This window comes from Pseudonaja textilis, chromosome 5 (assembly GCF_049901715.1).
Source record: "Pseudonaja textilis isolate UNSWEBS1 chromosome 5, rPseTex1.2, whole genome shotgun sequence".
In the NCBI taxonomy this organism is placed as follows: Eukaryota; Metazoa; Chordata; class Lepidosauria; order Squamata; family Elapidae; genus Pseudonaja; species Pseudonaja textilis.
This window is the reverse complement of record NC_141994.1, coordinates 39,987,910-39,998,127: the sequence shown is the minus strand read 5'-3', so window position 1 is coordinate 39,998,127 and position 10,218 is coordinate 39,987,910. Positions and strand designations below refer to the sequence as shown.

At 39.3% G+C, this 10,218-nt stretch overlaps 1 long non-coding RNA gene across 2 annotated transcripts; it reads right to left on the bottom strand.

The window, feature by feature from the left end:
• Positions 1 to 236: 236 nt before the first annotated feature.
• Positions 237 to 9,002, bottom strand: LOC113437388 (uncharacterized). Of its 2 annotated transcripts, XR_015744004.1 has the most exons (4): positions 8,731 to 9,002; positions 6,486 to 6,639; positions 1,346 to 1,424; positions 237 to 942 (listed from the first exon to the last, which is right to left on the bottom strand). It is a non-coding gene; the product is annotated as an uncharacterized LOC113437388 (long non-coding RNA). The 2 variants fall into 2 exon arrangements; XR_015744005.1 differs by lacking the exon at positions 1,346 to 1,424.
• Between the last annotated feature and the right edge of the window lie 1,216 nt (positions 9,003 to 10,218).

Below are 10,218 nucleotides of genomic sequence, written 5' to 3'. Positions count from 1 at the left end.
CTTAATCGCCTTTATATTCTCCGTCAATACAGAGGCCTAAAAACCAATGCAGACATTGACAACGCTAAGTATACAATTATGGCTGTGAAGGCTGAGTAATGGATGGGGTTATCCTTCAATGCAGGCAGAAATCCATGGATATTTATTATTTGCTGAGCTCCATTCTGGCAAAAAGCCAGACAAAAGTGTAAACTGAAACCAGAATAGAGAAGAGAAGAGGCTGAAAACAGCTCTGCTGTTTTAAATGTTCACTTTATATTTTTAGCACAGGGAGGGTGAGGGAAATAGGAGAAAGAATAGAACACATTTGGAAAAATAACAGGAAGTCAGACTAAGGCAGGGGAAATTGTCTTGTTCTATTTGATTGTGTCACTTGCAGCAGAATTGTTTTATTATCAGCAGCATGGGAATCACAAACAGCTAAGCTCACACATTAAAATGTATAAAGTAGCAGAAACATGCCCTGCTGCTCATCTATTTATTACACAGAGGTATTATTTAAGCTTCCCTCTCTCTTTTTCTCAATGGTTTAAGCTACCGGCTTTATCTAATCATACCAAATAGAGGGTGAACTCTATTTGGTACTGCTTATAAAATAATAATACATTTTACAATTCAAAGAGGTCTTTTTGGTGTTGCTATGTGTGGAAGCAGACAATGAATCACAGAATTCTAGAACAGTTAAGAAACGATTTAAAAGGAAAGGAATTAATCTACAGTTAATTGGTTCCCATAAAAACATCTTTTCTGTGAAGAAACTGTAACATTCATATGATGCTCATGTTGTTTTTCCAAGTTCAGTCCCTGAAATCAGCTATGAATGAATCTCACAAGCAGTGGGTGCTGACAAATTCTTCTGCTAAAAATCCTAATAGCTCCATTCGTCAGAGATGACAATATGGGTTGGAAGGAACAGATCTGACAACTGCATAAGATTTCTTCCTATTGGGATGAAACACAAAATACAGGTGTTAAATATCAGCCTCATTTGCTTTATTGCCTTAACAGAATCACTTTGTAAATATTCTTGTTTTGAAAGATTTATCAGCAAGGAAGGCCAGGAGCAGAGTTCACAAAGGGTTGCTACCTATTCAGCATAGCTGATTTTTGTAAAGAAAAAATGGGTAAGAAAAAGGCTGATAACAGTGGAAAAATAGATCTTGGAAAAGAACAGATTATTCAAACACATTGACTGTCAGCAATGTTTATTAGAGCTCAGGAACGTCATCCATATATCAAAAGAAAGGGGGAAATTTAAATCTTTCAGGATTGCAGAAACAAGCAATCACCCTTGTTACACGAGTAAACAATAAACAAGCTGTATAAAAATAGAACTATGGAATACCTTCCCATATTCTCTCCTGTAATGTCTTCTTCCACTTGGAAATGTCGGTAGAGAGGCAAAGGGTACTCTTTTTGAGACTCTTGAAAATTTGAAAAAATAATATTTAGAATTTTAGGGTTATACAGGATGCAAATTAGTAATTGTGATAGGGATAGTAGTGATATTTCCCAAATTATTATTTTAGTTTAAATGCAATATGCATAATACAATTTCAGAAGAATGGTAGGAAAAGAGAAAAGAAATTCAATTCCAACCAATAATATGAATATAAATGTGAGACAGAGTAAGCATTCTACAAAGGATATTTTTATTCAATTTGGCTTTCAAATATTTGGAGCAATATTGAAATCTCTCTTTTTATTTCACAATAAGTTCACAGGTAACATAAATGGTAGATATTGTCTAAATCAGGATCTCAACTGATTCCCTGATCTCTTTTAAAATTAGTGCTACAGAATATTGTCACAGGTTGTTTTGATTCCAGGGTAGAATCAATGCATGCAGGGTTGATAGCTAAATGAGGCAACAAGTTTCAACAATAATTCATTTATCTAGCCTTTGGTTCAGGGAGGTGGCAGAGACTGGCTGCTTTTGTGCTGTCCCACTCTCACACAAATAACTGTGGTTTGGTGGTTTTATTGATTTTCCCCAGCAAAGTCCTTTTACCAAAAACCCAGAACTGTTTCAATTAAGTCCAGCCACAAGCAGACTAATGCTAGTTCACAGAATGGCTGTGAGTCCACAAGACTCTTGAAAGTTTCCCAATCAAAATAAAATCCACCAGGCAAAATTAAATCCACAATACAAAGAGGGTTTGTGAGGCAACAAAAGTCCAGAGTTCACAAGGCACGATCCAAGTCAAGGCACGCTGTCAATCCAAAGCAAGACAAGAATCACTATGACCAGAAAACACACAGCTAGGAAATGAACACATTGTTCCCAGCATTGCTTCCATCCTGTGCTTCCATCCTAAATAGGCAGCTTCTGGTGCAACCCAACAAGAATGGTGAGGCTTTCTCCTCATGAGTAATCTGGCTGACCTTCTCTGCCCCTGCCTTTTCTTTGCCCTACATGTGCAGAAGGCAGCTCCTCTTCCTCATCATTTGACTGGCTGCAGCTGCATGCTTTCTCTACCTGAAGCCTCAAGCTCTCCTGCTGCAGCCGTGTTTCAGCCAAATCCTTCTCAGATGGCTGCTTGGAGCCATTGACCAACTCCCCTCCAGATGTCCCTAGAACTGGTTCATCCTCCCCGGAGGTGACATCTAGAGAGGTATCGGGGGAAGTGTCCAGGGGAGTCATCACCGCTTTTCATTTTCCCACATATCCTGTTGCTATTACTATATTGGACTCTGAGTGGAAGAGGATGAGAATGGTGGAGGGCAGAGTGGGCAACAGGGAGATGGCAGCAACCGGGGGCTTCCCATTTTCATCCCCTTGCCACTGGCATGGTGGCAACTTCATAGCAGCTTTGCACCCAGTCAGGGAGTGGCATCTACAGCAGCGCTATGCCCAGTGCAATGGCAGCATGAGCTGTGGTGCACCAGGATCATAGCCACCATGGGGCCAAAGGGAGTTGTGAAAATGGGAAGCCGCTGACTGCTGTTACCTCCCCAACTTCCTCCCCAATGTGCTCTGCACTCTGACCGCCTGCTCACTGCCCGCCTGCCTGGCTCTCTTTCCGGCCAGCTACAGCAAATTGTTCTCACAGCAAGTTGGCCGTGTGGAGTTGTCCTGTGGCAAGTTGGCAGTGGCAAGTTGGCAGTGGTGAACTGGCCATGGTGAGTTGGCCACAGCAAGTTGTCAAGTCACTAGTCTTTCTATCTTTTTCTTTCTTTCCTTTTCTTGCCTGCATAGTTCTTTTTCTTTTAAATATGTTTTTACATTGGAGAAAGAATATTAGATGTATTTGAGAGCCTCGTGGGAAAACATTCCTGGCTGATCTTTTCCTTATACCATTTCACCAAGTGTTATCTTTCCTTATATCCAATCTGACTATTCTGTGACTGTCCCTCATTGGAAACATGAATCCGGGTGATCATTGTATAGTCTTTCCCTTGGAATCCCTTGATCTGGCATCTGCAATGGGGCAGAGAATAGTCATTAGAATGGAAAGCAGAATATTTAGGCATCTGCACCTTCAATTTGTTTCAAAGCAATAGTTTTAACTCATCCATCTGTAATATTTGCCTATGTGCACTCAATATTGAATATTTTAAATGTATTATAATTTTATTTGTTTTATTTTATTTAATAATGTATTTTTTGTTTTAATTGATGAGCATGGCATCCAGTTATTTTAAAATAGGAATGCCACACATATACATAAATAAAAATAATTCCTATTTCCACAACATGCTTAATCCCTCTCAGTTTACTAAGTTTTGCTAATTAAATATATTTCAAGGAAAGGATGTGGAGGGTCTTTGTATGTCATTAACAGCAGATTCACCAGATACAGAATATAAATCTAACTATAATCTCACAAAAGTTTGAAATAAGGAGTCCAGTTTTTTTAACATGAAGTGAAATAATAGATTTTGCCAGCTCCATAAGAATCTGTTTAAGTACATTGTCTGCTTCTTCTGGCTTTTTTATTTTTATGTAATATTATATTTTTATAATGTAAAGTACCCAAAGTCATTCTGAGACAGATGTTTTTAAATGCTATGTAAATCAATCAATCAATCAATCAATCAAGAACTACAGATACTATCCTCCTATCTCATACATAAATCTAACATTATCTCCTCACAGATGCATGCTTTTGTATACTGACAGCAAATGATGCTCTTTCCATTCCAGTATTGTGTGACCACTAAGCAATTTATTTAATTGTGTAATAGAAGTCTCAGAGAAGAGGAATTTGGCATGAGAGTCTGAAACTACAATGTCATGCTTCAGGAAAAATGAGTACTTTTGTTAGCCAAAAAACAAATTGAACTGTTCACTACTGTAGCCTTAGAATCCAATTTAGACTGTGATAAAAAAGTATTGGGTTCACTTAAAGATTCCTAGCAATGAAATCTTAAAATGGGACACCAGCTCCAAGCTGTGAGCCTGAACCCTTCCTGCTGAGATATCAGCAGCCATCTGAACTTCTGATAACAAATAAAAAAAGATGCCCCAGAAGGCATAGAGAACTATTTGTAGTACTGCAGGGATAACATACTGACATAGTCATACAAAGTTTCTCTACACTTCTATTGAATGGATACCTAAAATTAGACTTGTGAAAAGGTTAACTAAGGGCAATTGCCAAAGAAGTCTTCAATGTACTCAGACTGAGATCCTATTCAGGCATGATTGAGAAGTGAAGAATGTATTTCAACATGGAGTTAGGAATGGGGGCTATCCAAAAGGGCCTGAAAAGAATCAAAGAAGATAATGTGGGAGGTTAAAGCAGGGTTGAATGTGCAAAATGGCAGAGGTTGGACCATGGTAGCACAATACTACTTTCATCCTTTTGACCAAAACCTCCAATCCTGATACATGCACCCCACAGAGAAGATCAAGTGATCTCCTTAAGACCTATATATATAGTAAGTGAGCTATTATTTTATGCACTGGTGTTATTATACAAGCACTTACTGTAGATTATTGTGGGCATAGTGGTTAGAATGCAGTATTGCAGGCTAATTCACTGCTTACTCCCAAGACTTTGATCCTGACTAGCTCAGTGTTGACTCAGTCTTTCATCCTTTTGAGGTCAGTAAAATGAGGACCCAGATTGTTAGGGGCAATACAGAGGTGGGCTGCACATTTGTTGACAAAGGATTTGCTGGTCGTGAGCATGCGTGTACTCCCTTCACTCACATGTACTGCTTTGGAGCTGAAACGCAGCTTCAAACAGGCAGCTAATTGACTCAGGCAGCTCTGGTGAGTATAGCAGGGCAGCGTGGAACTTACCTGGGCAGCCTGGGCAGGGGAAAAGTTAATTATTTAGGGAAAGCATAGCACAAGGGCAGGTGGGCAAGCCCTGGCAAAGATCACAGCTAGGGGTTTGCCTGAACCCCGCCAACCATCCAGCAGTCCACCACTGGGGCAATATGGTGATTCTGTAAACCACTTAGAGACGGCTGTAAAGCACTGTGAAGTGGTATATAAGTCTAAGTCCTTTTACTATTGCTATTATCAAGGTTTCTATCTAATGAAGCTTCCAGGCATTTGCAATATTTGCATGACTATCAAGGAAGAAGCACCTGGATCAGGGGTGGGATTCTACCAGTTTGGACCAGTTCTATAAAATCAGTTGTTTTGATTCTGCGCAGTTTGGAGAACTGACATATTGTGCCCCTGGCTGGCCACGCCCCTCTCCACCCTCCCCTCCCTGCCCAGTCAGTCCTTATCATGCTTGTGCAACATTGCCCCACCCAGTCTACTCCTTAAGGTATTTCTTTTTGTCTCCATCCTGACCATCAGCTGTTCCTATGATTAGCTGTGCTGGGATTCCCCTCGCTTACTTACTGCTTCACCCATGAGGCTTCCCTGAGGTGTAGAAGGCCCTAAGATGGAGCACAGGGGGTTGCTGCATGCCTCCCTGGTGCTCAGTTTTTTTTCCTTCCTGAGCCCCAGGGAAGCCTTCTGGGAGCAAAAATGCCCCCCCAGGTAGCTTCCCTGAGGCCCAGAAGACCCAAAAAATGTGGGGGGGCTGCAAAAAAAGAAGCCACACCCACCTAGTCCCATGGTCACATGCACCTAGCCATGCCCATCTAGCCACACCCACAGAACCAGTTGTTAGAAAATTAGAATCCCACCCCTGACCTGGATCATAATCTACATACAAATGGAACTCTAATTTTAAATAGTGTTCAAGGCATAAGACTCATTTTAGTGTAGAGGTTAAAGCACTAAGCTAGAAGCCAGGAAACCTTGAGTTCTAGTCTCACCTTAGGCATGAAGCCAACTGATTGATCTTGGACAATCACTCTTTCTCAGCACTATAAAGCAAGCAATAGAAAACCACTTCTGAAATCTTGCCAAGAAAACTGCAAGGACTAGTTCAGGCAATTTCCAGGAAACAAAAACTAACTTGAAGATGTGCTAATACACATGTATACACACACACACACACACACACACACACACACACACACACACATACACATGGCATCAAAGAAAATAGTCAACTATTCATACCCACCCACTCACCCCCTGAGTCATTAATATGGGACAGACCATCCAACAAAAGAGATAGTTGTCATAAGTAATGCTGTCAGACAGATTTTAGGATCCTGGGTCCTCTTTCAGTAATGCTGTCAGTCTTTCCCTGGATTCTCTTTCAGATAATTCTCTTCCTGTCCAGAGTAAAACAGCAGGTTAAGAGGATGCACTCTGATAATTCCATTTATTTCAAAAGAAATTACTTCCACATATCTTGTAAGATCATAAGTGTCTAAAATTGAATGTCCATAACTTTACCTTCTCCTTTTTCCTCCCTTCCTTTATGACATTGCTTTATAGAAATTGATGGAAATAAACTAATTTCTTTTTTTGCTAAGAACAGTTTATTCAGTGACTGAGCTATGCATAGAGGATCAAAACTAGCCTTTTCAGAGATGTTTTAATGCCTGAGCTGGCCTCTATTTTACCACTAGATGATGATGTGTTGCCAAGATGCAAGGATGGTTGCTTAATGGCATTCTTTTCCAGAGACTGACACCCACAGCTATGACATGGTTCCATTAATTAAAAATGAGTAAGTTACAATAGATTGTATTTAGCATGTCCTTGTACTCCAGCCTCTTATAAAATTCTACTATTTAATTTCTTCCTTTTCAGCTAGGCTGAAACCATTATGGGGGGGAGGACAGGGTGCTAAGAAACCGCTTACCATTTCCCTGTGATTTTTAAAGTCTTTGATGTACATCCCTCTGAGGACATCAGAAGCAAGAGTCAAAGAACAACCCCTTTATTCCCATGTCTGTTAATAGGCTGATATATAAACAAGAACATAAGGGAAATGTAATTTTCCTAGGAAATTGGTCCCTGCCCCTAAATTTGGCTGCTAATAATCTAATACCCTTGTGCCCTTGTGCTAGATCTGGCAGTCATGTTTCTACAGTTGCATTTTATGGAAGCACTGTAGACTATACAGTTTATTTCTAATGAAGATTAAATGGCCCATGAGCCCCTTTGTTTCTAATTGAGGAGAAAGCTTCAGGTAGAGGAATCGCTTGGTTAAGCTAAACCTTTGTTTGTTATGTTCACATGAATAAGTTATTGTGCCATGGCATCATGAACAGAGTGCTGACATGGTTGACATGACAGCATTATAGACTGAATCCTGATCTGCTCTCCAAGGAGAAGATGGAATATTTGTTCGCTTCACGTTTCACTCAGTCAAGCTATTCAACTATTTATAAGATGAAGAGAAATTTCCACTACTTCAGCTAACACACCTTGACCCAGAAGGTGATCGGGCCGGAATAATTTGATGGCATAAGGGCCAATGATTTGCATAGCAGTCCAGATGAGTGAACTGGCACTGCACATCGTTTATGTCATTGCCTTGATAGAAGCATATTGGATTATATTCCAGCCTGACCTGAAATAGTTTGGACAATTTATGAAAACTGGGGGAAAGGTGTTGAATTAATTGTAAAACAAATGAGATGTATTTGTGCAAGAAATGCACTCAACACTGATGCAGAATTATATCTCCACAAATGCACAGAAAACTGTTGTGTGCTCTGATTCAACACATTCATTTCCTTTTACTTTGAATCACTTTTGTTTCTAAGAGACAAAGCATATATCCCAGCTCTGCAGCACTCCAGTCTTTAGAATCTCTGTTGAAATAACGCTGTATTATACAATATTTCACTGTTTTAAGGTACATAACATAGTTCTGTTTAATATTTAATACTAGTAGGTAATATTTAGTGTTATATTTTGCATGTGAATGAATGCAGCCCACCGAGCAACACATTTTATATGATATGGCTTCCACTTTCATTTCAGTTTGAGACACCTAATGTAAAAGGACAGCAGTTTGAATGGTTCTTTTAATTGTTCTTAATTAATCTCATTTAGTTTTCCTGGCTTAGGTTTCTTGGATTTGTATTATATCATACTACTTATCCAGTTTTAAAATTAGAGAAAGAGTTACAATATTTTGTTGTTTTAACTGAAGATATTATATGTGGCACTAGATGAGGAGTTACATCATTATTCATAGCCATTGCCAAGTTTTAAAACTGTTAAAACCCTGAAAGCCATTTCTCCTACCCTCTAAAGACATATTTTCTTTACAACTAAAGCCTTGTCCTATGTTTTTTCCATCAAAAGCCCAAAGTTTGCCTCTTTGAAATGCTAGAAATAAGTTTATATGTATGCATCCACTCTTTTTGCAAAGCTTTTTACATAAATATAAAAGTTATATTTACCTGTTTTCTTTCTCCCTTCTTGTAGCCTGTCATTTTATTTTTGATTCTCAGATTTTAATTCAAACTCTTCCTGTCTTTCTCACATTTTTGTCAATGAAAAAGCTCATTGCATCTAATAGGCCCTGGCAATATCCATTTTTCTGCTGTATCCTCATGATGTTGCCTTTCTTTTATCTCCAAGCTCCAACTCATTATAAACTGTGTCAGTGTTAAAGCAGCCACAAGATTTGCATAGTCTGTAACATTTCGTCACACATTATTTGGAGGGAAAGCAAGTGATTAGCAGTGGATGGGATCATTGTGGTATTTGGGCACTATTTCAGGCTGAAGCTGGATTGCCACCCTTCCTCCCTCCACTTGCCTATTCATTGGCCAGCATTCTATTATTGTCCTCCTAAAGAGCTGGACACAGCAGCGCTGCACTGGTGGTTGAGCAGAATTATGCAATAGCATTAGATGGCTCAGACAGCAGTCGTGTTATCTGCTTTAATTCTATGGCTATTGCCACTTTAATACAAGGCTAATAGAGTGAAACAATGGAAAAAGATGACCAGCCTCTGCCATTCTCTTCCAAACATTGCACAGAAGAATATGGGAAGCTGGCATTTGCTGTCTTTATAAGCAGAAGAAGGACAGAATGTTATAAGTAGGAGTTCTTCTTGTGACTCATTCCCAGTCATGATTCTATTTTATTTTACTTTATTCAACTCAGATTATGACAAAACAGGTACAGAAAGACAGGCATAGGAAGGAGATGAGAGATGAAGTATGTAGCCCCATGACTGATGCATGTTTTTCCTGCTGACTGGTGACTTACAGAAGAGTAAAGAGAGCAAAACCTGAGGAATCTATTAATTGTTTTGCTTATCACACACAGCACATGCAAAATCAGGACAGCACAGTTCAGCAGTGAGTCAGAACACATGCAAGATAGGGATCAGCAAATAGAGCAGGAATTTCATAACAGTTCAATAGTGGATAGCAGGGTGGATAGCACTTTAACAGGTGTGTTATCTAGCTGATTCAGTACAGTTTGTGAGAATTGGCTATTGCATTTTTGCATACCCTAAGCCAAAAATGTAGACTGCTCCAGTTATCCACGCAGAGGACAAAAGAAAGCCTGGATTGAGTTTTGCTTTGATGGCCCAGCCAGAGTACTAACAAGGTCATGCTTTGAGCTTCCCAGAGACAAGAGTCCAGAAAGAGTAGGGAAAACATGAAGCTTTGGTTTGGTCCTAATTGCATTTAAAAAGATGGATTTAAGCATCTGATAAAGAGGTTACTTCTGTTGATTTGTTAGCATTTGATGTGCATAATTATGACTTGTGAATGATAACTTTTTTCCAAGTTTTATGTGTACTTACACAGGTGTGACTTTGGGCACAGAATTATACTGAATCAAAATCTAGCATCTAAACATAGGAGTGATCAGTGAATTTAGCACTGAGTTATTAGACTGATATTTTATTTTGTACTATTAGAGCATAG